The 27,841-nt window shown below is 41.2% G+C and overlaps 1 pseudogene; it reads left to right on the forward strand.

The window, feature by feature from the left end:
• Positions 1–1,628: 1,628 nt before the first annotated feature.
• LOC125931267 (60S ribosomal protein L10-like) lies at positions 1,629–27,411 on the forward strand (annotated as a pseudogene).
• Positions 27,412–27,841: the final 430 nt, after the last annotated feature.

The raw sequence follows: 27,841 nt of genomic DNA on the forward strand, positions 1-27,841 counted from the left end.
GGAGGGCAGGAGATCATCGGATTAATCATATGGGCAGACAGAACTTCAGAAGAATAAATGCACTAGAGACAAGAAGAACTTGAAGTTGAAGCTAAGTTCCCCCACCTTGGGGGATTCTTTCACACTCCTAGCTCAAACATGAATCACCCTCATGAAGAAGAGATATACCTTGGAAATGACCATAACTCATCTCTCTCAGCACAGCTCAGAAGTCTACTGGGGAGGGCACTGGTCTAGCTTTCTGCTCCCTTACTTGTATCCATCTTGCTCCAGATAAACCCTCCTATGCCGAAAGCCACACACACACACACACACACGCACACAATGGCAGAGAATGGCTGCTGCTCATCAAAGCTTTTTTCTTATCTCCCTGAGTACACAGCTAGATCACATTTTTCAGCCTCTCTTGAGGTTAGTTGTGGTCACGTGACTAAGGCTTAGCCACCAGAATGAACCGGGAACTCTTGTGTTCCACTTTCATATCTGGCCCATAAAAACCTCCCACATGCCACCCTCCATGTTGCTTCTGATGCTACTGACTTGATGCAAATGAGCCCAACAAGCTCCGAAGCTACACGCTGAAGATCGAAGAAGCCTGGCTCCCCGAATTGCTACTTGGAAGATTGCTGCCCACCAGTTGGACCACCCACTTTGGACTGCACATGAGAAAGAAAGAAATTTCTGTTGTGTCTGAAGCATTATATACATTTGGATTTGTATGTTGCAGCATCTAAGGTTACCTTAAGCAGTACAGACACCAAGAAACATTGTTGGATTAATACACATGTCAGCTTGGGTTTCAGCTGAGAAGTTCAGAATAAATATTGTAAATGTGACTTTGAGCTCCTTTATAGCAGAGTCCATATTCTAGCTATCTTTGTGTCCTCCTTAAAAAATAGTTCTTGAGGGAGTATCACATAGAGTAAGAATTGAGTCGTTATTTGTTTAAAATGTGCAAATGTTCAAACCTTAAACAGATGTATTGGCTGTGAAAATATTGAAGAGCTCATACTAGGGCCAAATAAGGGTATATTGAGTAAATGAGTGAATTAATAAATAAATGGTATCGTTTGGTGAAAATAAGTCCCACCTGAGGAGTTGTAGAAATTTGCTCATCTGGAAAATGAAGACTATAATATCTTACCCTTATTATCAAATCTGAAAATATACTTCCAGGCCTTTAATTGCTAAATTGGTAAGTGGTAGACACATGTAAGCTCTCTGTATAATTTGGATAAGTTACTTTGTGTGTTGGTAAGTTGGCAATATGTCCATGTTAGGGTTGAAGCTCGAAGAAGGTGAATCAGGTGCAAAGCACTTTGGAACATCTTGAGAAAAAATTTTTAAAAAGTTGTATGAGTGCCCTCAAGACTTCAGACTTCTCAAAGTTCCTAGTCTCTTGTGATTTTCGGGCAATGTAATACCCACCATTCACCACTGGACTCAAGAGAACAGCTTTCCATCAACGGTGCTCTGCAATCAGGAGCAGACATACGCCTTCTGTATCTCCCTAGGGAGTACCTGCCACTTCTTAGGTTCCTGCTTGGTGATCACAGTCAGAAAAGAATTAAGCAACACTGCTGTGCCAAATACCATGGAAGTTCATTCAGCCGTATTACGTGATTGAAATGTCAGAATGTTTAAACACTTCCAGCCACATGAAAATACATTTGGACACGTTTGGAACAAAGCTGGCAGAGAACAACCGCGGGAAATGTTCCTATAAAATAGAGATGATCCAGCGATTGAGAGAATGCTTCTGTGTTGACTTTCGGCCACAGAAGCCTGGGAGTGGGGATTGGGCAAAAGTGGCTGCCCAGTATGCCAATGGGTAATGACAACCCCTCACCAGCTAAAGTGGGGAGGTATATGTCAGAGGCTGCCATGGCTGCACTCATCCCTGCAAGAATGTCTCTTGTATTGGCTGGGCAAACGACCATCACCAGGGGTCAAGAGATTTCCTGTGAGTTCAATGTAAGGTCACCCCTCCTTGAGTCTCTAGTCCTCCACCAGAAAGAGGAAGCCCACATGCTAGGGGTAAGGTTTCCTTTACGCAGGCTTCATCCTCCACCCATAGAAGTCAAGCAGTGGCTCCCCAATTCTATACATCCCCATCACTCCTCTCAAGCTGCCTGACACTTACTAGCACAGTCTGCTTCAGAACAACATGTTCTGTGTCAGTCACTGGAAGACATCTAGGGTTCCCAGCCATCCCCTATCACCTGGCTTCTAGTCTCCTTATGGTTTAAACACTGCCTTTTCTGCAACCATCTCCCCTCCCACAGACCCATCTCCTGAAAGAACTGGAACTTTCTGCCAAGCATCTATCAATCATCAGCCAAATGCCTCATATCCCCTTACACTTCCTTGACTATTCCCTTCACCTTTTTACTCTAAGTGAAACTTACCTTTCCTCAGATGCCTCCTCAAACAGTAGCCGTTCCATCTCCCAGACCCTTCATCTTCACTGGGTCTAGATGTGAGGTAGTGTCTTCTTTCCTCCTTATTATCTCTTCCAGATCATCCATCACTCCTCCCTAAAACTACACAGTTTGGATGACCTCCATATTGCTAAATCCAGTAGTGCGTTCTACATTTGCATTTTACTTGCTAGATCAGCAGCATTTTACTGAATTGACGACTCTTCCTGTTGAGACACTTCCTTCACGTGGCTTCCAGGACACCATACTCTCCTGCTTGCTTCCTACCTATTGGTTGCTTCTTTTCCATCCCTTGATACTTCCTTCTCATCCCACCGACCTTTAAATGAAGCCACAGGACTTCATCTTTGAATGTCGTTTTTCTGGATACACTCACTATCTTGATGATCTCATTCAATCTCCTAGATTTCTATACTCCCTATAGGTTCATGACCCCCTAAATTTTATCTCCATCTCAGACCTTCTCCTGCACTTCAGATGCATACACCCAAGGGCCTGCCTGACATCTCCATCTGGATGTTAATAGGCATTTCATGTGCAAATTGAACAAACTCCTGGTCTTCTTCTCCGAACCTCTTCCTCTTGAAGTCTCCCTAGCACCACTAGAAGAGTAAATGATAATTCTAATCTTCCAGTCGTTCAGGCCAGAAACCTTGAAGGCATCCTTGACTCCTCTCATCCTCACACTGTACATTAAATTCATCAGAAAATCCTGATGGATCTACTTTCAAAATAGATCTGGAATCTGACCAGTTCTTACCAGCTTTCCTGCTACCACTCCAACCCAAGCAATGGTTATGTCTTGCTCGGATTGTTGCAGTAACCTCCTAACTGGTCTGTCTTCCTCTGTCCTTGCCTTCTTCATTTTGATTCTAAACACAGCACCCAAATAATCCCATCAAACATCAGCAGAACATATCATTCCTTCACTTAACAACCCTACAATGGCTTCCTAGCTCATACTGTAAAAGCCAAAGTCCTTACAATAATGTGCAAGACCCTTTGTGATTTGGTCAGGCACGACATCTCTAACCTCATCCCCTACCACTCAAGACCCCAAAGCTTTCTTGCCATTCTCTGACCATCCGAGGCACAATTCTTCCTTGGGGCCTTTGTATCGCTCTTTTCTCTGCCTAGAATATTTCTTCTGTAAGTATCCATATGGCATACTCCCTCACCTCTTTCAGTTCTATCTAGAAAGCGATCACTACTCCACATCTGACCCTCTCTATCTCCATTCCCTCCCTCATTTTTATTTTAACCTCAGCACTTATTGCCATCCATCATACTAGTTTAGTTATTTACCTTATCGGTAGTCTGTCTCTTCCACTAAAATAGAACTTGCATTTGGGCAGGGGTTTTGGCCTATTTTACCCACTGTTGTATACCTAAGACCTAGAAGTATACTGGTGCATAGTAGGTGCTCAAAAAATATTTGTGGAAATAACTGTCTCACAACATACTCAGTGCATAATAGGTGCTTAGAAAGTGTTTATCAAATACTGTGTGACTTCTCTTTAATGACCAGAAATACAATGCAGGACCTCTTCGGCCCCCAGTATCTTAGTTAGCACCGTGACCGCACATTCAACATCTATATCTTCCTCAAGTGCAACTTCCATTAGCATTACCTGGGTTGTATCACCATCCTGCTTAACAATCAGCTAACATTCTACCCACATTACCATGTGGTTTGAATTACAGTGACATGTCATGTTACAGCATTTCTTTTTTTTAGTATCCATATTTAGAGTCTGAAGTAGTATCAGAAGACTCTACAAAGATCCTGGAGGAATAGGGTGGAGATCACACCCATAGTCATAATAGGTCAGACCATTCTTGAATGTCCTCTAAAGGGCCAGTGTATTTGTGAACCAGCCCCCCATGATTTGGAGACTGCCTGAGAGACAAAATCATGTCTAGAGTTCTAGAGCTTTAGGGTTCTTTGGGGTCCCCAGAACCTCTTAGGAACAGATTACTAAAGCTTTACTACCATTAACCTTTACTGAGTTCTTACAACGTGACAGGCATGGTTTATGCACTTCCCACGATTAACTCATCAAATACCCTCAACAACCTAATGAGGTTGGAACTATTATTTAATTTTTTTAACATTTATTAATTTTTTGAAGGAGAGAGAGACAGAGGGTGAGTGGGAGACAGAGAAGGCAGAGAGGGAGACAAAGAATCTGAAGCAGGCTCCAGGCTCCAAGCTGTCAGCACAGAGCCCAATGCGGGACTTGAACTCACAAACTGTGAGTTCATGACTTGAGCTGAAGTCAGACACTTAAGTGACTGAGCCACCCAGGCGCCCCAGGTTGGAACTATTATTATTTTCATTTTCCATGTAAGAAAACTAAAGCACAGAGAGATTAAGTGGATCCAGAAGTCACACAGTTTGAAAGTGGCAGAGACTAGATTCAAACTCAAACAGTAATCACTGCCAGCGTACCATGGGAAGTTGTGGTCCAAACACTATCAAGCTACAACCAAGGAGTTTTAATCTTGGGACTTCCTTCTCCAGTGGATGAGAGAGAAGAAGCAGGAACTAAGTCTTCTACTCTGGCTGTGTGGGAACTCACTTTTCCTGCTGTATATTTCCCGCTCCCTACCCTCCTATACATTGAAATGGTGGCTGAGGGAACATTCTCACCCTTCTGTTGTCAGACAAGCAAAGACGAGATGCGCTTTTCCACCTTTTGCGCCAGCTCATACTTTAATGGTTGGAAGTTTCAAATCACAACCCAAGTTTCTTGGAACTCAAAATTGAGTTATCTGATTCAGTAAAATGTAGCTCTCTCGCTTAAAAGGATTTGCCCAAGGGACCTCTGGGATTTCAAACATACTTAAAAGCAACAACTGTGTTGAATCACAGAAGCATAAGGGATTGCATTTCCCCTGGAGAACACACAGGATGTATTAAACAGAGGAGGAAATGTTTGAAGTCCAACAAACTTTGAGTTTCATCCCACCTACCACATCTGAAAACTATCTGAGTCATTTGATGGAGGCAGACTACAACTGGGCTTCCTCATTCTTAGTGTTATTGTGGCTCTCCTGCCTTGACATAGAGATGCTAGCTCCACAGGAACATTTTTACCTACATCTGCTAACCCCTTTTTATGAGAATCAGGAAGGGCCCATTTTTTAAAGCCTATCTGGAGGAGGGTGGAGTGGGGGTTGCTGGAAGCAACCATCCCGTCAACAGAAGGCTAGGGTTCTCACGGCAGCAAATACAGCTCTGGAGGAAACAGCAAAGGGGAATACATAGATTTATTCATGCTTAGCTGCTACCTAAGAGGTTCCAATAATAGATTAAAAACTATATAATTAGACTTTGGGATAATTACTTAACCTCTCTAATTAGGTGTTACTTTCATTCCTATTAAATGGGGATAATAATAGTTACTAAATAGGGTTGTTGTGAGGGTTAAGTGAGAAAATATTTGTAAGGTGCTTGGGGCAGTGCTGAACACATAGCAACTATTCAATAAACATAAGGTATTGTTATTGTTGTTTGTGTTGTTACTGCCCATCGCTCAAATATCCATTGCTCTTTACTCTGTACTAAAACCTGCTCTCAGATGTTTTATTCACCTAGGGAATGGATGAAAATAATTCAAAGTCTTACCTTCCTTCCTAAATTCTTGATTCCAGATCAGCACCTAACATGAAACTCAGAGGGCAAAAGATGAATAGAATAGAATAGAATAGAATAGAATAGAATAGAAAAATAAAATAAAAGTGGGGTTCTCCCAAGGAGCAAATTTGTTCCAGTCCTGTCCAGACCTCCACAGGCATATAGTAGAAAGAGTACTGACTTTGGGGCCAGATTTGCAGGTCAAATCTAAGGAAATCCAGATAAATTTGGAACAAGTCACTTCAATATCTTGGGCCTCTTTATAATATGAAAAGACTTCGGGCTCTTAGATCAATGCTTTTCAAACGTATTTTTGACATGATTTTCAACAGATCTGGGAGGTAAATTTCAGAAGCCCCTCTCCCCAGGCTTCGGGAGGGTTCTATGAGCCCCTAGGCCCTGCAGAGTCACTACTTAGCTACAAGATCACCAAAATCTCTTCCGGGTCTAATGCCCTAGGCATGCTACCTTCTCTCCTTAAACACCAGGCTAGAGTGCCATGACCCTCTGAACGTGCTTTGCTTAAGTATAAGTAGACTTTTCACCCTGAGATTCCTCTGCTAGAAAGGCATTCTGGTTTCTCCTCCCAGTGGGATCACCATCACTAGGCATAGTCTCTTACACTTAGACCATTCTAAATGGCAAACCTCTTTCACTTGATCAGCATGATGTTAACAATTCTATACTGACAAAGCTCTAGGTGAACATGCATTTTCCAGTTCCTAGTAGGCCTCATTCAGACATGCATATCACCTGCCTGGCCCCCAAAGGCATCTGAATTTATGATGCCTGGTCTTCCCTGTCATTCAAGGTTCTGCTCAAGTTTACCTTTCAGGGTCCTCTGGTTGCTCTCATCTCAAGGATCTTATTGTACTTATAATATAGCTGTGAAGATAAAAATAACAAACATAGAAAAAAGTGGAGACTAATTTAGAGTTTAATTTTGGAGAACCAATTACAAAAAGAGAGCAGCTGGTCAACTTTTTCTGGATCTCTTACAACAACTTACAACAAATATGCAATCTCTTCTTGATTGAGTGGTCAAATATGTGTTCATGGAACAGAATTAATTTGAAAGGATTCTGCTTAATAATTATGATCAACAGTACATTAGGATGACACTAATTTCAATTAAGAAAAACCCTCTGAATTTCAAAGGCTTAACACAAGAGAATTTAATTTCTTATATACAAGTCCAGTGTGGATGTACTTAGTATATGGATAACTTAAAAATCTTTTATTTTGAAGTAATTGTAGGTTTACGGAAGAATTGCAAAGATAGTACAGGGAGTTCTCAGATACCCTTTCCCCAGCTCTTCCTAAAGTGAGAATCTTATATAATCATGGTGCATTTATTAAAACTATGGAATTAACATGGGTACAACCATATTAACTAAACCACAGACTTGAATCAGATTCCACCAGTTTTCCCACTAATAACCTTTTTCTGTCCCAGAATCTAACCCAGAATACCACCATGCATTCGACTGTCATGTCTCCCTAGTTTCCTCTAATTGGTGACAGTTCCTCAGTCTTCACTGGTTTTTCATAACCTTGACACTTTTGAAGTCAGGTGGTTTGTAGAATGTCCACCAAATGGGGTCTGTCTGATGCATTCCTGTGATTAGATTGGAGTTATGGATTTTAGAGAATACTTTCTTACTGCATCATATTAGGAGGTACACGATACCCACATGACTTATCCCTGATTATGTTAACCTCAATCCTCTTGGTTAAGGCAATGACTGCCAGTTTCTCCACTGTAAAGACCAGCCCATATTCAAGGGAAGGAGAATTATGCTCAGTCTTCTGGAGGAAGGAGTAGCTAGGACTTCATGGGCATATGCTCAACAACCATAATAATTAATAAATATTTAGAGGGAGATACTTTTGAGGCCATGCAAATATTTTGTTTCTCCTGAAAGTTTTTTCCATTAATTTTTGCATCCATTAGGGGTCTGCTATGTAAATTATGACTATACTGCTCTGATTTTCTATTTCTCTCGTTCCTTCTACATGTATTATTTGGAATTGCATTATAACAAGTTATTCCTTTCTCCCCACTTGTTTTTTTTATTCAATTATTTATATCAGTGTGAAATCATGGATATTTATTTGCTCTCTAGGTTTATACTCCAAAATTAATGTTATTTATTTTGTTCTTCAAATTGTTCCGGCTTTGATCATGGGGAGCTCTTTCAGGTTGGCTCCTGTATCTTTTTGACATGCCTCCAACTCTTAAAATTTATTTCCTATTTAGTTTTCTTTATTAATTAATTTATGTTTTAGAACTTCCTTGCTTTCTGTTACTACAAGATGCTTCAGGGTGATTTTCTGCCTGAGCCTTAGAATCAGCCAAATTTTGAAAGGCTGTATTTTCCTTCTCATTTAAGCCAGAATACTTTTAACTTCCATTGAGACTTCTTTTTTGACCTATAACTCATTTAGAAATGTGTTGTTTAATTTCCCAATATTTGACGATTTTATAAATAGCTTTTCGTTATTGACTTCCAGTTTAATTCTAGCATGGTGTAAGAACATACTTTGCATGGCTTCTATTTAAAATATCATAAGGCTTGTGTTGTGGCCCAGAATGGGGTCTATCTTGGTACATGTGCCATGTGCACTTAGAAAGAATGTGTATTCTGCTGTTGTTGTTTGGCATATTTTATAAATATCAATGAGGTCAAGTTGGTTAATAGTGTCGTCCAGATCATCTATATCTGTCCTGATATTTTGTAGGCAAAATATCAACCAGTATATTCCAACTAGAATTGTAGATTTGTCTATTTGTCCCTTCAGATCGGTCCTTTTTTATTCCTCATATATTTTTAAAAGTTTATTTATTTGTTTATTTAGAGAGAGAGAGTATGAGCAGGGGAGGGGCAGAGAGAGAGGGAGTGAGAGAGAATCCAGAAAGAATCCCAAGCAGAGTCTGCACTGTCAGTATGGAGCCCAAGGAGGGGCTCAAACTCACAAACCATGAGATCATGACCTGAGCCGAAACCAAGAGTCAGACAGACACAGGCTCAGACCGAATGAGCCACCCAGGTGCCCCTATTCCTCATATATTTTGAAGCTTTATTGTTAGGCACACACACGGAGGATTATTTAAATAACTGACTTCTTTGTCATTATGTGATGTTCCTCTTTATACTGACAATCTTCCTTGTTCTAAAGTTTACTTTTGTTGTAATCAGTATAACCACTTCAGTTTTCTTTTATGTAGTGTTTGCATGGCATGCATTGCTCTATCCATTTATTTTTAAGCTACCTGTGTCTTTATATTTAAAGTGGATTTCTTGTAGACAGTATGTGTTTGAGTCCTGATTTTTTTTAATACAATATGAATATCTCTGTCTTTTAGCTGGTATGTTTAGACCATTCACACTGAATGGGGTTATGTATGATTGGATTAAAATCTACTATCTTGTTAGCTGTTTTCTATTTGCCTATTTGCTCTTTTTTATTTCTTCGTTTCTGCCTTCTGTAGGTATAATTTAACACTCTTGTGAATACATTTCATCTTTTATTGAATTATTATTTATCCCTCTTTAAAAACATGTTTAATTGGCTTATAATCAGAGTCTACCTTCAAAGACTGTTATATCGCTTCATATGTAATGTCAGTGTATTTCTACTTCCTTCTCCCATTCCTTGTGCTTTTGACACACATACAGAGAAGAAGGCAATGTGAAGAGAGAACAGAGATATTTGAAGATGCTGGTCTTCAAGACTGAAGTGACTCAACCCCAAGCCAAGGAACGTCAGTAGCCACCCATGACTGAAAGAGGCAAGGACTAGATTTGTCCCTATAGCCTCAAAAGAAAGTACATTCTGATTTGACTCTGGCCCATGATACTGATTTCAGACTTCTGGCTTCCAGAACTGTGATTGACCAAATCACTGTTGTTTTAAACCACCAAGTCTGTGGTAATTTCTTACAGCAGCCACTGGAAACCAACGCACCTAGGTTTTGTTTTTTCCTTGCTTAATGCTCTCTGAGCCTCTTGGATCTAGAATTTGGTGTCTGTCACAAAGTTTGGGAAATTCTCAGCCATTACTTCATTATTTCTTCAAATATTTCTTCTGCCTTGTTCTCTCTTTCTTCTCCTGAAATTTCATGACAAACGTGTTATATCATTTGGTATTGTCCCATGTCTCTTTGATCTTCTGTTTTTCTTCCCACTCTTTTTTTTTCCCTCTTCTTATTTAAGTTAAGATAATCTCTACTGATCAAAATCACTGATTATATCCTTGGCTGTGTTGAGTTTACTGGTGTGCCTTTTGAAAACATTCTTCATCTTTGTTACTTTGCTTTTCATTTCTAGCATTTCCATTTTGTTTCTTCTTACTGTTGCCATCTCTCTGATGAAATCAACTATCCTTGCATGTAATCTTCCTTTTCTTTAATTTTTTTTAACGTTTATTTATTATTGACAGACAGAGAGACACAGAGCGTGAGCAGGGGAGGGGTAGAGAGAGGGGGAGACACAGAATCTGAAGTAGGATCCAGGCTCTGAGCTGTCAGCACAGAGCTCAATGCAGGGCTCAAACTCACAAACTGCGAGATCATGACCTGAGCAGAAGTTGGTCGCCTAACCAATTGAGCCACCCAGGCGCCCCTTAATCTTCCTTTTCAATTAGAGACTTTAATGTATGAATCATAGTAAATTCCTTACTAGTTCCAATATCTGTGTCATAACTGAAGCTGTTTCTGATCATTGCTTTGTCTCTTTAGACTGTTTTTCCTGGACTTTTTGTATGTCTTTTTTTCTTTTTCTTTTTTTTTTCTTTTTTTTTTTTTTTGGTGGAAGCAGGATGTATTATGTAGGACAGTAGATACATTTTTTTAATGCTTGGAGATGAGCAGGCTCTTCCTTCTGCGATGCCCTTAGTATGAAAGCCTGTAGTAACATGATCGGGAGATGGGTTGATTTTGAAGTTTGCTTTCCACTTGGCTTTGGGTCTTCTTACTGTCATGCTCCTCGAAGACAATTCCCAGCTCTATTCTACTATTATTTTCATTTGACACTTGTTAGCATGGAGGTGGCAGTGTGGTGGGGGGAATTCTCTGATGCTCTGCATTATCTTCAGTCTCAGACAGGTGCTATCAGTCTGGGTTGGGAGTTGTAGCCTTCCCAAGTATCTCTGCCCCTCTTCCAGACATAATGCTGGGCCAAGCATGCACTCCTGTCTTATTCCAGGGACAGAAACTTGTTGGTTTTTTCTCTGTTTCTTTCCCTTAGATGAACTCTGGTTTCCACCAGTGCCATAAGGCTACAGTTTTTGTTGCCCTTAGCCCTGCAGATTGTTTTTGTTTCTTGTGGGAGAGAGGGGTGGAGTCTGGGTGGAGTTTTTACCCTCCACCAGTCAGCGTCACAGAGAAGGGAGAAGCTTTCTTAGAATTCTCCCCATCCACGCCTGGGTGGCTCAGACAGTTAAGCGTCCAACTTCGGCTCAGGTCATGATCTTGTGGTTCGTGGGTTTGATCCCCAGGTCGGAATCTGTGCTGACAGCTCAGAGCCCACTTTGGATTCTGTGTCTCCCTCTGTCTCTGCCCCTCTCTCACTTGCACTCTGTATCTCTCTCTCTCTAAAATAATAAATAAATAAACAAACAAACTTAAAAAAAAAAACAGTGCTCCCCATCTGCCACCCACCCCCCACCCCCCACCTTCCATGAGCACCTGTGGGTCCCAAAAGGAAAATCCTACAAGAAGATGTGAACATTTCTATGCCTGAAGCTAAGGGGCTTTATTCTCTCATACTAGCCTACACTCAGCCTTTAGCAATTTGATTTTAAAAATTCTAGCTAAATCCTCTGCTGGGCTTCTGTGGCTTTTGGTAGCCCCTGTGACAGGTTGGTAAATGCTAGCATCCTGTTTTTCCCTGCAGTCACCTATCTCTCTCTAGATTTCAGGCTAGTTGTTTGCCCTATGACCTCAGTTCTTTCATGTGTTCAATAAAAGCCATTACCGTGAAGCTTGTTCACCTTCTTTGTTATTGTTGTTGAAAGGATGAGAGCAAAGCTTTTTCCAGATGTCTATGGCTTGGAGATCCAAGCTGAAACTGGTGGATGAAATTTTTCACACACTGATTCAGGGACCTAGGTTCCTTCCTCTTGTGGTTTTACCATCCACCAGGGTTCATATATAATTCTTTACATTCACAGTAGGCTTTTACTTCAGATATGTTCTTAGATGTTAAATTCCCAGGTGCTGCTATGTGTGTTCTCCGGGATGCAGATTCTAAGATGGCGATCACCTTGCCCAAGTTTTTTAGGAAGTACTCTTAGAATCAAAAGCTCTGGGGGGAGGGGGAAGCAGGATTGGGCAGAGGGAGAAGTTGAGTTGTGACAGAACCACCACAAAGGTTCAGTTGATCCCATGGGAAGCTCTGCAGCAGCGACGGTCCTATAGAGTTGTCCTATATGCAGTGAGGGAGCTAGGCCTTTATATTTTTGTGTCATCTGGTCATTGCACCTGGGCCAGTCCAAAGTCATATGGTGACAAGGCAGATGTCTCCAGCTGAGGACAATAGAGAGGGCTGAGAGCTGAGGACCATCAGCTGGCGGCAGCTGGAGGAATAAGTTGTGAAGAAGACCTGGGCAATGCACCACAGCTCGAACTATATTGAGCCAAAGCATGTGCATATTTTAAGGCTCCTTATGGATACCATCAAAAATTTCACAATTTACCCCAAACTGCTCCAGAAATGGTACACTTAAATCTTTTATATTTAGTCTTCTCATCTGTAAAGTGGAAACAATAATAATAAAAAAATCTACCTCACAGTTTTCATTGTGAGAAGTAAATGAGTAAATATTTATAGTACGCTTAGGACAGTGGTCAATGTCCACTAAATGCTAAATTCTCGTTAGCTATTATTATTGTGGTTGTTGTCGTCATTTTTCAACTGGCACCAGTGAAATGAAAAGGCAGGTGCTACAAGTCTGGGTTGGGAGTTGCAGCCTTCACAAGTATCCCTTTTCATTAAGAATAAAAATTTCCAACTTAAGACCACTTACATTTCTTCTATTGTCAACTAGCTGCCTGCATCCTTTATTTTCTGTTAGGACGTTATTTTTTCTTATTGGGTTGTGAGGATCTTTCTCATTTATTTAGAATATTCATCATTTATCAGTCATATAAGTCATATAAACTAGAAACATATTTCTACCTTCTTGCATATCTTTCAGCTTGTTTAGACTATTACATTTGAAGTATTTGTCGTAGGGAAGCTAACTACTGGATTGATGTCAAAATAACATTAATGATAATGATAATTACAAAGATATTGTGTCATGTTGGCTAACATCTAGTGAGTATTTACTATCCTAGCGTGGTAAGAGGCACTTATTCATTCATACATTATCTTAGTTCATTCTCACCACAAATGTATGAGGTAAGATCTTCTTTTACACCCACTTCATAGATAAGAAAACGGAGGATTAGAGAGATTAAGTATCTTTCTCCAAACAGGCAAGTGGTAGAACTGGGAGTGAAACTCAGGTCTGCTCCATTCCATAGTCAACGTTTCCCAAGTTGAACTTTGTGAAACCCTATCTTGTGCAATACTACACAATACACACGTGTACAAATATGCACATACACACAAACATGTGTGAGTGTTCCATAGTCAAATCAATGCGGTAGTCTTGAAGATCTGATTCCAGAGATAGCCCGTAGACATTAGCATGTTAATAGCTCTAAGGGATACTTTAAGAAAGAAACTTGTTTAATTTGTGCAACCCAGGGTTTTCCCCAAAACTATTTCATCATGATCTTTTGCCTTCCATTATACCATCAACCCACTACAGAAATAGTGTTCTATTTCCCACACTATACTACTCAGTCTCTCCACCAGAGGAGGTCTTCCGTGCCCAGCTGTCTGGGATTGTGTTCAGTCATCAATACAGGGGTGCCTGAGTGGCTAGTCGGTTAAGTGCCCGACTTTGGTTCAGGTCATGATCTCATGGTTTGCGAGTTTGAGCCCAGCATCGGGCTCTATGTTGACAGCTTGGAGCCTGGAGCCTGCTTCAGATTCTGTGTTTCCCTCTCTCTCTCCCTTTCCCTTGCTTGTTCTCTCTCTCTCCCTCTCTCTCAAAAATAAATGAAACATTACAAAGAAGTTTTTTTAAATCATCATCAATACAGATGAAAACAAAGAGAACGACCTAATGCAATTAGCTAGTGACTCAAAGTGGAGAGGAAAGGTGCTACACTAGAAAACAAAATAAGGATTTAAAAATCTGGAACAATGGACAGAAGTAAATAAGATAAAATCTGACAGGGATAAATGTAAAATCTTGCAGTTAGGTTACAACAGAAATCGATGACATGAGTACAATTTAGGAGGAAGCTTTATTTCACAGTAGTTTGTGTGAGGAGGCCTGGGGGATTTAATTGATCATAAACCCAATTAAAAAACAATTGAAATGCATTCAATAAGCAAGGAACCACAGTGTTAAACCTGCATTAATACAAAGGTAGCATTCAGAGTGGCAGAGATTGGTATCCATTACCCTGGCTGCTGTGCTACTCAGAGGGTGTCAAGAGCATTGTGGTAATTCCTGGCCACATGCTTCAGGACAGGCAATGAATGGCAGTCCAGAACCTGCCCAGATGGCGTTGACTTAGATAATAAGGAATCCAGCACACATGACCTTTGAGTAATAGCAGAAACAACTCAAGCTGTTTACTCTGGCGGGAGTAGATTTAGGGTAGCTGTTGGGATTGGATGATTGTAGTGGATAATTTTTATTTGTCTCTCCCCATTCTTTTATTCTCCGTCTTTTTCCATTGGGCCTTGTATCCTAGGAGGCTCCCTGCCCTTTATCTACCAGTGAGAGGCATGGGGTAGGGGGGTGGATTAAAGGGTGGGAAGAATGTGAGATGGGTATGTATTCCCTCGATTGGCCACCTTCCTACAGGCTTGGTGGGTGGTCCTCTCCTCCAGCTTCAACTACTCTCTCTGGCCTCAGGTAAGCTTTCCTTCCCCTCGACCCTTCAGGTTTAAGATCTTGCTCTTGCTAGCTCTGGGGTGTGCCCATCTTTGTAAACACCCTTTTATCACACTGTCCTCAATTACCCTGCCTGAGTGTGGGATTTGTTTCCTGCTGGGACCAGATTCGTGCTGATGCTGGAATGATTAGGATGATGGTCTTTGAATATTTCAAGGGCTGTCATATGGAAGAGGATGGAATTAAGACAAGAGAGTAGAAGTTACAAGAAGATTGGGTTCATGTACTCATTTATTCATTCAACTAATCTCAGTAGGCCTCTACAACATGCCAAGCATTGTGCTAACCCCACAGCAAATGCTTCAAGAGCTCAGGGCAAAGGGAGTTCATCAGGGTTAGAAGTCAGAAAGGTCTCCCAGAAAATGATGCAGGGGAAAGAAAGGCCAACCTGGGCAGGAGTGTTCCTGGGGGGCGCCTGGGTGGTTCAGTCTGTTGAGCGACCGACTCCTGATCTTGGCTCAGGTCATGATGTCACAGTTAAGTGGGCTTGAGCTCTGCATCGGGCTGGGCACTGATGGCCTGGAGCCAACTTGGGATTCTGTCTTTCCTTCTCTCTACTCTTCACCTGTTCGTGTCCTCTCTCTCAAAATAAATTAATTAAAAAAATATTTTTTTTAAAACAGAGGAATGTTCCCAGAAGAGGAATTTATAGGTGAGAGGGCTGGAGGGTTAAGAGTGAAAGAGGTTCATTCTAGAAAATGAAAGAAACCGTATGTTAAGCATCTGTCTCTTCCGGGGGTGAGAGTGGGGGTGGAGGGTGGGAGATGTTATCATGGATGAGGCTGAGAGTGGGGAGGGCCAAACACACAGAGCTGTTGTGAACATGGACTTGATCCCAAGGGCCATGGGAGCCCCTTGATGGGTTTAAAGCTACGGAGACACCTAGTATGATTTTCTCTCTCCATTATAGAGTGAAGAGAGCAAGAATGTCCAAGGATCAGAGCTGTTCAGATATAAATCCAGCTCCCTTGCCAGAGAAGGAGCAGCCAGTTCCCAGAAGCAGCCAAGGAGAGAATTCTTCTTCTTGGATGACAGCCTCAGGATATTTCCAACGAGGAAGCTGCACCGAGTGTGAAATGGACCTCAAAAACATCCATGGCCCTTTCTAATTCTGAAAATTTGGAAACTCTTCTGGTCTGGACCCCATGCTTCACAGTGGGATGGAAGGCACCTAAGTTTGAGAACCTGTTTGCTTTCTTCCAAAACTGGCAACGAAAAGTCATTCTCTTCTTTCCCAGCCTCCCCCCTTGGGCCTAGAAAGCAGGATACACGTCCAGACCGGAGCCTCTGGGAATACGCAGGGCTCTAGTGTTTGTGTTCTTTTCTCATCGCAGCTGACACAAGAGGGGCACTGGCCATGGCAAGTTCAAGAGAATAGCTCTGCCAGCAACTGACCTTCAGCCTTGCTAACAGTTGGCTCTATAGTCTAGGATATTAGACAGTTTCACTGATTTTCTTTCTTTTAAAATTAAACCCGTCAGAAAGAAAAAGAAGAAGAAGAAGAAAGAAAGAAAAGAAAAAAAAGAAGAAAGGGCAAGGTCTGAGGGCTCTGAAGGCAGCGGTGGCATCAAGCACAGCAGCCCTCTTGTTCTGGAACTCCTTCTCAGGGACTGGGCAGATCTGTGTGTGATAACGCAGCTGTGTGCAAATGCCAACGCTGGGGCGATAATTATAGAAACCTTCTCATTATGCTTGAATGGGGGCCAAGGCATGGCCCTGGCAGTGAGGGGGGTGCGAGGCTACAAAATTGGCACTCTTTAGAGCGAGTTGGCTTTTGCAGCCTGCATGGGTATGTGAGGTGTGCCAGAGAGCCCAAGTTAGCACATCCTGTTGTCAAGCGCCCCTAGTGCCCGCTTCTGCTCTCTTACCTCGATCAATCTCTTTGTTCCTAACCAGACTGCAGCCAACATGGCCCTCTAGCAGTAAGGCTCAGTTTTCTAGTCTATTCCACTCAGCTGTTCCTGTGACTCCTCTTCCAGCCCCGTGGCATACTTCTCTTTCTCCTGGCCCCTGGAATGACCTCCTGTTCCTTAACATTCCAGGTATAGAATGGGTTGGATCAGAGGTGTCCTGATCAGTGCTGATCAACCCAGTAAGTCCTTGCTCTCTGCCCTACAATGACACCAGAAGCAGCCTAGCTTTCCAGGACCTTCTAATGGTCTTCAATGAAGACAAACTTATCTTGGCTGAAATACCCAGTAGCGAAAGACGATTAGAAAATTATCAAATTGTACTTCAAGTCCTATTTAACAAGAGCACGGGAGAGGTCCCCCTAGTCTGGCCAAGATCACCATATCAGGGCAACAGGAGGGAACAGCAGGGGCATGGGGAAGAGGAGAAGGAAAGAGGGAGCTGATATGAAAACAACAGCCATGAAGGAGGGAGCCAAGCATAATGAAGTGAATTTGCAAGGGTTTCATTTTCTTCATGGAAAATATGCCATTATCAAAAAGCAACTTCCTCTACAGGCATTTTTGCTTTTTCCAATAGAGATGAAGAAGTACAGTTTTATGTAACACATATAACAGGGAAAAGTAGAACGGTGACCCTGCGAAAATTACAGCATTAAAAGTAATAAGCCTGCCATTGCCGATAAACCACACAGACACCATGCTGTGCTATCTTGAGTATAAAGGTGACATTTTTACAGTTATTCCTATAGTAACTTCTTCAACAGCAACTGCATTTTGAATATCATGCACTCACACAGAGACGTTTTCCAGAGTTTGAGAATTTCTGAGGCTTTGTCCTTCAAGGTCCAGGTCAGGCATCCCGTTCCTAAAAATGCCCGCCCCCCCCCCAACCTGGGTTTTTGGCTCCCACAGTATCTCCCTCTCATGCAAACGATTTCCATCATTAGTAACTGTTTACTTCTCTTTCCACCCACTAGATTATGGGCTTCCTGAAGACAAGAACCACATATTCATTTCTGAATCCCTGGTGTCTGCCAGTGGCTTGCTTTATAAATGTTTGGAGAGTTTAACAACTAATGAGCCCTATTTCTTGTCTTATCCTTTAAACCAATGAGAATACAGCTGGGAGCCAACTGAGTTAAATTAGATACATTGACTAATCCCTTCTATCCCCAAGATGCTGTAATTTTAGAACGTGCTGTTTTCTGCCTAAATCAGGAAGTGAATGAGGTTCTAAAGCAAGATAATTGTTTGGCTACATGAGAATGTGAAAAGAGAAAGAAAAGGATGTCTTCTAAGCAGCATCCTTCATTTAAAAGAGTGAGGTAAAGTGTGCCAAGGGTGGCCTGGAATTTAGGCTGGGTATATACAATGATGTATAAACAAAATTATAGAGACATAGAAACATGAATTCTCATTGTTAGCAGAGAAGAGTCAAGAATTGAAGTCCAGAAGCAGTGACAACTGAAATTCTGACTGCAAGAAAAAATTGGAAGCCCTCCCTCCTTTTTTTTTTTTTTTCTGGAAAGGAAAGCTTTGACTTCATAAAACTAAGTTCAGAACGAAGGTGAAGCTTGCTTCTTTTCAGAATCAGCGGCTCAAGGGAGGTAGAAACCATTGGTAATCAATACAGAAAAGGCAATTTAATTGGATTTTTATTGTTTTTAAAAGAGAAATGTATAGCATCAGACTTTTCTGAGTTATACAAAAGGAAGAGGGAACATAAAAAATGCAATAAATAGAACAAATAAAATATATATGCACCTCTATTCTCTCTTGTCCATAGTTACTGAAATAAGTAAAAAAGAGGATTAGAGAGAGAGAAAGAGAGAGAGGTGGGTTGGGAGAGGCTTTGGATGCACTAACAGAAGGTACAGGAGGACACCAGTAAACCCACATAAACAGAGAAACATAACTAGAAAAAGACACACTCAAATAAAGACCCAGATAAAGGTTTCCATGGCTTAGAATTTCCATTTTGTGTTTTGGAATAAGCTAGCAAAACGTTTTAAAATTATGCTTCATGTTTGACCTCGGACATCTCCATTTCCGGTGTATGAGTTTGTGAGACTGATGTTTGTGCTGTGTGCGTGTGTGTATGTGTGTGTGGGTGGGGAGGTGTGTGTGGGAGGGTGAGAGAGGGAGACAGAGACAGAGAGAAAATGACTCTCGAAAGGAATTGGCATAAAAGGTATGATGAGAACCTTTGTTCCGAGGAAGGACTGTTTTAGGAAGGGAATATTTTGAGATTTTGAATGGATTCCTTTGCAGACTTATTTTGGTTGCTGAAAAAGACAACATGGCATTATTCGCGGGAGGGTCAGAAAATAGGTTTAATTGGCTGCCATTTCTCTGGATACCCACATCATGTATTTGTCCTCAGCTCACACTAGCCAGAATCCTGGAGTGGGATGGTGCTTGGGGTGTTTGCATTACTGTTAACACGCTGATTCCTTCATGACCCCGTGGAAAGGGGGACACGAACCCAGCATCTAAGATTTTCCATCTTAGAAAAGAGATTCTTAACCAGAGAACCATTCGTTGACACAGTGATTAATCGTGGTCCACCAACGTGTCTACAAAGTTTGCTATGGGGAACATATCTGGGTTTATTCCATGCTAAACCTTTTAATTTTTTACTCTTATGTAGCTAGATACTGGAGATATCCTCCAGATAAGCAACTTCTCACAGCTTTGTCGCCCTTATTATTGCACCTTTTGAAAACATTCCACTTTCTTATTCAATTCCATAGCTATTGATTCAGAAAAAGATAGTATGTAACAGCATGGGCTTATTATTTCATGAACTTAATGTGCTCATAAATCATTGAATGTCTTCTGTCACTGACTGCTTCTCGTGTCTGTGTTATTATGTATTATTGATCCACAATGACTTTGTAATAAAATCAGTTTTCTTTTTATTCCTTCTATTGATGTTCTATTCAATACCACTTAAAACTCTGGTAACTCAATTGTATCCATTTTGTTTTGCAGACAGAAACCTTTTTGAGTTTATTCTATGGGCAAGACATTATGCTAGCCAGTGGAACGGAGTGTCTTATGGCTGGGACTCCATGCTGCAAAATGGCTTCTAGCTTTACGTGTTGATTCATAACCTATTTCACGTCTCAGCTCACTAACATGTTTCAATTAAATGGAGCATTATTATAAAAAGTTCTTGGGGGCACCGGGGTGGCTCAGTCCGTTAAGCATCCGACTTCAGCTCAAGTCATGATCTCACGGTTTGTGGGTTCGAGCCCCACGTCAGGCCCTGTGCTGACAGCTCAGAGCCTGGAGCCTGCTATAGATTCTGTCTCCCTCTTTCTCTGCCCCTCCTCCACTCACACTCTGTGTCTCTCTCAAAAATAAACATTTAAAAAAATTTTTTTAAGTTCTTTAACGAGGAAAAAGCAAACTTATTTAGATGTGTGTTTCAAACAAAGCACCATCAAACAACCATCCTCTAACTTTTCCGTTAGCCATATGGTAAAATATGACCAATACAAATGTTCATAAACTGTAGCCTTTTCCTTTCAGGATGGAAGTGGTTTATAGGAAAGGAGATATTCAAGTGTTATGTGAGATGAAAGCTTAGCTGTGCTTGTCTTACATGAGGGGGAGTCCGGGGCTTGAGTTTACTTACCTTAACAAGATGGATGAATCCTGGCTGTAGCGTTCAGAACACTGATGAGATTCTCCACCGATTCCTCCTCTCGACCTGAACTGGGCCAGGTCTTTCTTCTTTCTCTCTCTTTCCTGTTCCTCTCTCTGGAGTAGAGGTCTGCTCCATTTTACTTCTTAAAAAAAATAATAATACAATAGGAAAAATACAAACAATGATTTGGCTATGGTATAATGACCTGTAGAAAGTTAATTCTGATTTCATGGTATATTTTAAGCCAAAATACCATCGCTTTCTGAACTCTAAACACGGCTAAAATGACTTTTGCTTCTTTTTTTTTTCCTTAAGGCAGAAAATCATAACCACATTCTATAAGAAGATACCTAAAACACTATCTGAAACTTACTTTATTTTTTCTTAGCCTTTTAGATTGGCTAATACTGGCAGAATTTTAGATCTTTTGCCATAAGTCAAACTGAAGCAAGCATTATAAAATAAGTATTAAAATAAACAGAGAAGAAAGAAAAAATTATTATACTGGAGGATGAAGGCCTGTGAATAAGAATGTTTCACGGAGGGGAGAAACTTTAAGGAAACCAACTGCTTCATAGACTACCCAAAATATTTTGATGAAGAGGGAAGGAAGGAAGGATTATCAGGTTTAAGTGAAGGCATGCCAGTGTTACTGTGTTTGACGTGTGTTTGGGGAGCAAGGAATGGTTTAATGTGGTCCTGACATATGATTGGGAGTAGCTGGACACCAGGCCAGTGAAATATTTTTGAACTGAGTTTTAAGCATTACTAGTGGGAATCAGAAAGACTATCAGGAGGTAAATCATCAGTGTGTATAAATACAGCCAGACCTCTTCATTGATCTATATCTACAAAACCTGCCAAATCAGAAACAAAATCTTTTCTCTCCCAGACTTATTTCATTCTGAATCCTAGGCAGGGGAATGGTACATAATCATTATTGGCTCAGTTGCTTTAGACCCAAAGTATCAGCTATCTATTGTCATAAATAATGCTGCATAACAAATTTTTCTCTCTTCCCCCCACCCCGAAAATAAAACGAGAGGTCATGGATCTGTGGATCGGCTGGGTGGTTCTTCTGGTCTGGGCCAGGCTAAGATGATCGCATCTGGAAACACTCATGTGTCAGTAGTTAGTTGGCGGATCAGCTAGGCACTGGCTGGTCTGTGCGGGCCTTGCTTGAGATGGCTCTCCTCCTTGTGATTGCTCACGTCCCCAAAGGCTGGTCTGGCATTGTTCACATAGATCATCAGGGTCCAAGAGAGCAAGCAGACGTACACAAGACCTTATAAGACCTAGGCTTGGAACTGAAACAGCACTGCATTCTATTGGCAAACCAAGTCACAGGGCCAGGCCAGTTTCATGGGATGGAGATAGAAACTTCACCTTTGATGGGAGAAGTTTCAAAGTCAGGTTGCAAAGGCCATGGATCCAGAGGGGCATGTCCAGTTGTGCCATTTTTACAATCAATGTACTTTGAAATAGGAAGCCTACAAGTTGAAAAGCACATCCCAGGCTAAGGAAATGTCTCCTAGGTTTGAAAGAATTATGGTATTGTTTGGCAGTGAAGAACTACATCTGGCTATGTCTTTGTTTGTTTTTCTTTCACAGTAGCATCCTGGAAAGTTAAAGATCACAAAATTAACTAGATCAAGAGTGACAAGTTATATTGGAGTTAGAGTCTTGTCTTGTTTTCTTTTCAAATTTTTATTTAAATTCTAGTTAGTTAACATATGGTGCAATATTGGTTTCAGGAGTAGAATTCAGTGATTCATCACTTCCATACAACACCCAGTGCTCATCATAACAAGTGCCTTCCTTAGTACCCATCACCCATCTAGCCCATCCCCCACCCACCTCCCTCCATCAACTCTGTTTTCTATCTTTAAGAGTCTTCTATGTTTTTTTCTTCTCTCTCTCTTTTTTTCTTCCCCCACCCCTTCCTCCCAGAATCTTGTTTTAAAAATAAAATCCAAGAGTGCCTGGGTGGTTTAGTCTGTGGAGCATGCAACTCTTGATCTCGAGGTTGTGAGTTCCAGCCCCACATTTGGCATGGAGCCTACTTAAAAAAATATATCTCTTAGGAAATCCACTTTAAGTGTAGCTCAAAGCATACAGTGAGATAATCCCTTATAAGTTAAAAAAAAAAGTTGTAAGAAGAGCTGAGATTTTATGAAGAAATACACAAAACTTAAAGTGCCTGGGTGGCTCAGTCCGTTGAGCATCTGACTCTTGACTTTGGCTCAGGTTGTAATCTCATGGTTTGTGGGATCCAGCCCCACATCCAGCTCCATGCCGAACATGAAGCCTGCTTGGGATTCTCTCTCTCCCTCTCTCTCTGCCCCTCCCCTACCCATGCTGGCTCTCTCTCTCAAAATAAATAAACTTAAAAAAATAAATATACAGAACTTATTTTCAATCTTAATTTGAACTGGAAGTCCTAATTTCATAAATTTCAGTTTGGATACAAAGCAAAGTTCTGTAGCTTGTGATTATGCAACAGGTAGCAAAGTAGAAAAGAGACTATCTTCTCTTTTCCCTCCACACCACTGAACATCCTGGTGTTGCAATGGGCCACGGGCTGCCCAGTGTAACTGCTATTCTAAGAACAACCCATATCCAAAGCCTCGCCTCTGCAGAGGTGTCTCTGAGGCCAAGATCTACATCTGTGACCTGGGGTGGAAGAAGGCAAAAGTGGATGAGTTCCCACGATGTGGCCACATGGTGTCAGATGAATGAGCAGCTCTCTTCTGAAGCCCTGGAAGATGCCTGTATCTGCGTGCACAAGTACAGAGTGCAAATCTGTGACAAAGAGGGTTTTTCACTTCTGAGTGCAGCTTCACCCCTTCCACGTCATCCTTATCACTAAGATGTTGTCCTGGGCTGGACAGAGCTGACAGGCTCCAGACAGCTATGTGGGGTGCCTTTGGAAGACCGCAGGGCACCGTGGCTGGGGTCTACATTGGCCACATCATCATGTCCATCTATACTCAGCCGTAGAACAAGGAGCATGTGATTGAGGTCTTACGGGTCCAAGATCAAGTTCCCTGGCCACCAGAAGATCCACATATCCAAGAAGTGGGGCTTTACTAACTGTAATGTGGATGAATTTGAAGGCATGGTGGTGAAAAGTGGCTCATCTCAGATGGCTGTGGGGTCAAATACATCCCTAATCGGGTCCCTCTGGACAAATGGTGGGCTCTGCATTCATGAGAACCTCAGCATTGCCCTCTTCTTATTCATGCCCACCAATAAATCTTACTTCCTGTCTAACAAGGAGAGAGAGAGAGAGAGAGAGAGAGAGAGAGAGAGAGAGACTATCTTCTCAGGAAAACCCACACTTCATTCTTGGGGAGGTGGAAAGTGACTTTCTGCTGCCTCCTGATGGCAAATAACTCCTGATGGTCTAAAGGTATGACTCATCTTATTACCATCATAGGCTTTGTAGTCTAACTTTGTTTTCAATAACTGTTTGACTAATAAATCTTGATTTTGATAAGGGAAGCTACCAGACTCAGCTTTTCCAAATACCACTTATATAGATGCAATGGATACTGTTCCAGTAGTGTAAGGAATAGAGAAAGCAGGCTCATAGCTCTGGTGTTAATCCTCTATGCCCTTGATTCTCTAGAAATCGGCACCTTGATTTCCTCAACTATTAAATATGGATGCCTTAAATTTTTCCTACATAAAGTTTGTAAGTACAAATGATATCACATTGAAAAAGTGCTTCATGCATTGTTAGGAGATTAAATTAGAGTGAAGGTAGTTTTTTTATTATTAAAAAATTTTAATGTTTACTTATTTTTGAGAGAGACAGAGACAGAGACAGAGACAGAGTGTGAGTGGGAGAGGGGCAGAGAGGGAGACACAGAATCCCAAGCAGGCTCCAGGCTCTGAGCTGACAGCACAGACACACAACTCGAACTCACAACTTGAACTCACAAACCGTGAGATCATGACCTGAGCCGAAGTCGGACGCTTAACCGACTAAGCCACCCAGGCGCCCCAGAACGAAGGTAGTTTTGGTGTCAAAAGCCTTTGAATTTCACATACTTCTTGACCCAAGAATTCCACTTTTAGGGAATTATTTTAAGGAAAGAATCCGGGATGTACACAAAGCTTTAGTTGCAAAGACTCTTATTCTTCTGATTTCATGACAACAAAAATACTGAAAATGACAAACATGACCCAGATTAGGGGTCTGGATAAATAAGTTATAGTAGATCCATACATGGAAGTGCTAAATAGCAGTGAGAAATGAGAATCTGGAGAATTTTTATGAATATATACTGAATAGTCTCCATGTCACTAAATGAAAAAGCATGCAAAAATAATATGTTCAGCACAATTACATTTTTGAATTAAATATGTGTATAAAAAGACTGAGAGAATATGCTCTAAAATGTTATCAGTGGTTATCTATGTTGGAGATAGGAATGGATTTCATTTTCTTATTTTTGCTTAACACTATTTTCTCCATGTATTGCTTTTATATGATAACGTTTATTGTTTTTTTCCTTATTACAAAGGTTTGTGGAATAAAATTTATAAGTATAAAGCATCTTTTATACTTACTTCTTGAATCAGGACACGGTAATAATGAGAACTCAAATTCAAAAGTCTGCATCTTTAAGAGCTTTGCCAAGTGACATTTGTCCTTGTCACAGAGAAAACACTTTTCTATTTATGTTTACAGCATTGAAAAATGCACAGTATCCTACAGCACAAGGAGGGAGATTTATAATAAAGCCCTTCATCTCGGTGCATGAGGATACCTGTAAATCATTCAACAGACTCACATTAAGTATAAGCCTCAAAGCGCAGATGTATCAAACAAACAATAAAATTTGAGTGTGTCTGCACTATCTGCACCTTTGTTTCTCTGTGTAAGCATGAAGGTCTTGCTAAACTCTCTATTCCAGAGCCATCTCATTGTTGATTCAACATATATTTACTTGGGGACTATATTATCACCTGAGCCTGGTACCATGATTCTGGGCCATCAGGTTGCCAGTGATTTCTTGGAATCAGAATCCTTGCAAACACTCAGCAATGCCTCTAGCATAGGGTAGGTCTTATAGGTAATGTCAAATAAGCAAAATACATTAGCTCTGCCCTCAGGAAACGTATTTTCTGGTTAAAAAAAGAAAAAAAAAACCCCATACACTGCATGACCAGGGAAGAAATGCCATTCATCCCTCCTTTCAACCACATTTATTTGGAACTTATTGATTGGCACCTTGCCAGACAGAGTGCAGAGGATATATGGAACAAATTTAGAATATAATTCAGAGTCAACTTTTGCCAAATGGTGTAATTTAGAATGGGGGGAGAGTAATATTAACCCCCACAAAATTCGTTTCAGAGCTGGAAGGGGCTTTGGGAGCATCTCGTCCAAACAAACCTAGCATGATTTCATAGAGGTAGAAATTGCATAGGTGGGGAAGGTTTCCTAGTAGAAACAAAACTTGGGATGGGGTTGTAATGAGGGATAGAATTTGAAGGAAAGAATGACAGAAGAGTGCTCTACCAGAGGAAGAAACAAACAAAGGTTCTGAACTAGGCAAGGATATGATGTATCAGTGAACCTAAGAAATAAGAACAGAAGCTGAATGAGCATCTACACAAGGTTCAAACACAGAGAGAAAGGTTCTCTGCTGATTCACAACAAACACCAGGCTTTAGAGAATGGAGCTCTACAGAGCTCTACAGAGCAGGGAGGACATTATTCTCCCTGAAAAGAGAGATGGAGAGTAGATCAACAGTCCCCAGTAGCTGCTCACCTGTACTCCTAAAGACAAACAAAGAAACATACAAAAATGACAACAAACCAACAAAAACTAAGGATTAAACATAAAATGAGCAATTATTAAAAGCCATAAGCTGGGGAGGGGAAGGGGAAAGCCCTGCAGTTTCTCCAGCTATACAGATATTTCTAAGATGATGCTTTTGAAGCAGGAGTCAAAAGAATGGGGCATAAATTCTAGCTCTACCACTTACCACAGCACTAAGCCCTCTCGAGCTCATTTTAAAATGGAATAATTGGAGCACCTGGGTGGCTCGGTCAGTTAAGCATCCAACTCTTGACTTTGGTTCAGGTTATGATCTCACACTTTGTGAGTTCTAGGCCTGCCTTGGGCTCTGCTCTGTGTCAGCATGGAGCCTGATTGGAATTCTCTCTCCCTCTCTTTCTGCCCCTGACCCCACTCATGCTCTCTCTCTCTCTTTCTGTCTCTCTCAAAATAAATAAATAAACTTAAAAATTTTTTTAAATATTTTTCATCTTTATTTATTTTTGAGAGAGAGAGTGACAGAGCATGAACAGGGGAGGAACAGAGAGAGAAGGGGACACAGAATCCAAAGCAGGGTCCAGGCTCTGAGCTGTCAGCACAGAGCCCAACACGGGGCTCAAGCCCACGAACTGGGAGATCATGACCTGAGCCGAAGTCGGATGCTTAACCAACTGAGCCACCCAGGTGCCCCCCCAAATTTTTTTAATTGCATGATCATATTTCCACTTCTAGCCAGGGTAGAGCAAGAGGGACCAGATTTATATTCCTGCCTGAAACAACCACAGAAGCCAGACAAAATATTTGAAAGAACAGTGTTCAAGTCACTGAAAATCAGACAGTGAACAATGATCCCTGATATAAGGAAAGATATGAGATGAAAATTATGATTACCTCATCTTACTGTTTGTGTTTCCAGGTTGTGGTGCAGAAAGGGGAATACTAGGCAGAGTTTCATGGTCTCCTTGAGTTGGAGAGAGAAATCTGAGAGTCTGGGGGACCAAGGCAACTAGTAATAGCTGGTCAGAGTACCAGAGAGGAGAGAGGTGAACAAAGAGAGGGTTCTGTAAAGATCTGTAAAGAGTTCCACTCAACTACTTAGGAGGATATTGATCAAACCATGTGTGTGAATAAACCAGCTGAGGGTGGGGAATGAACCATCAGAGAGAATCAGAGAAAACTGTGCCTAACACTCACACTGAGCCAGGATAATATGTTATCACCAGCCAGGCTGGGAAAAGTCACTATTCATGCAGCATTAGGTAGAGTACACAGGAAGTTCTTGCCTTACTAGTAGGGAATAATTAGCCCTAGATTTAAGTAAGAAATTATAAAACACTATCTGAAATGACTGAACTGTTTTCAAATAATGTAAC

Source organism: Panthera uncia, chromosome X (genome assembly GCF_023721935.1).
Source record: "Panthera uncia isolate 11264 chromosome X, Puncia_PCG_1.0, whole genome shotgun sequence".
In the NCBI taxonomy this organism is placed as follows: domain Eukaryota; kingdom Metazoa; phylum Chordata; class Mammalia; order Carnivora; family Felidae; genus Panthera; species Panthera uncia.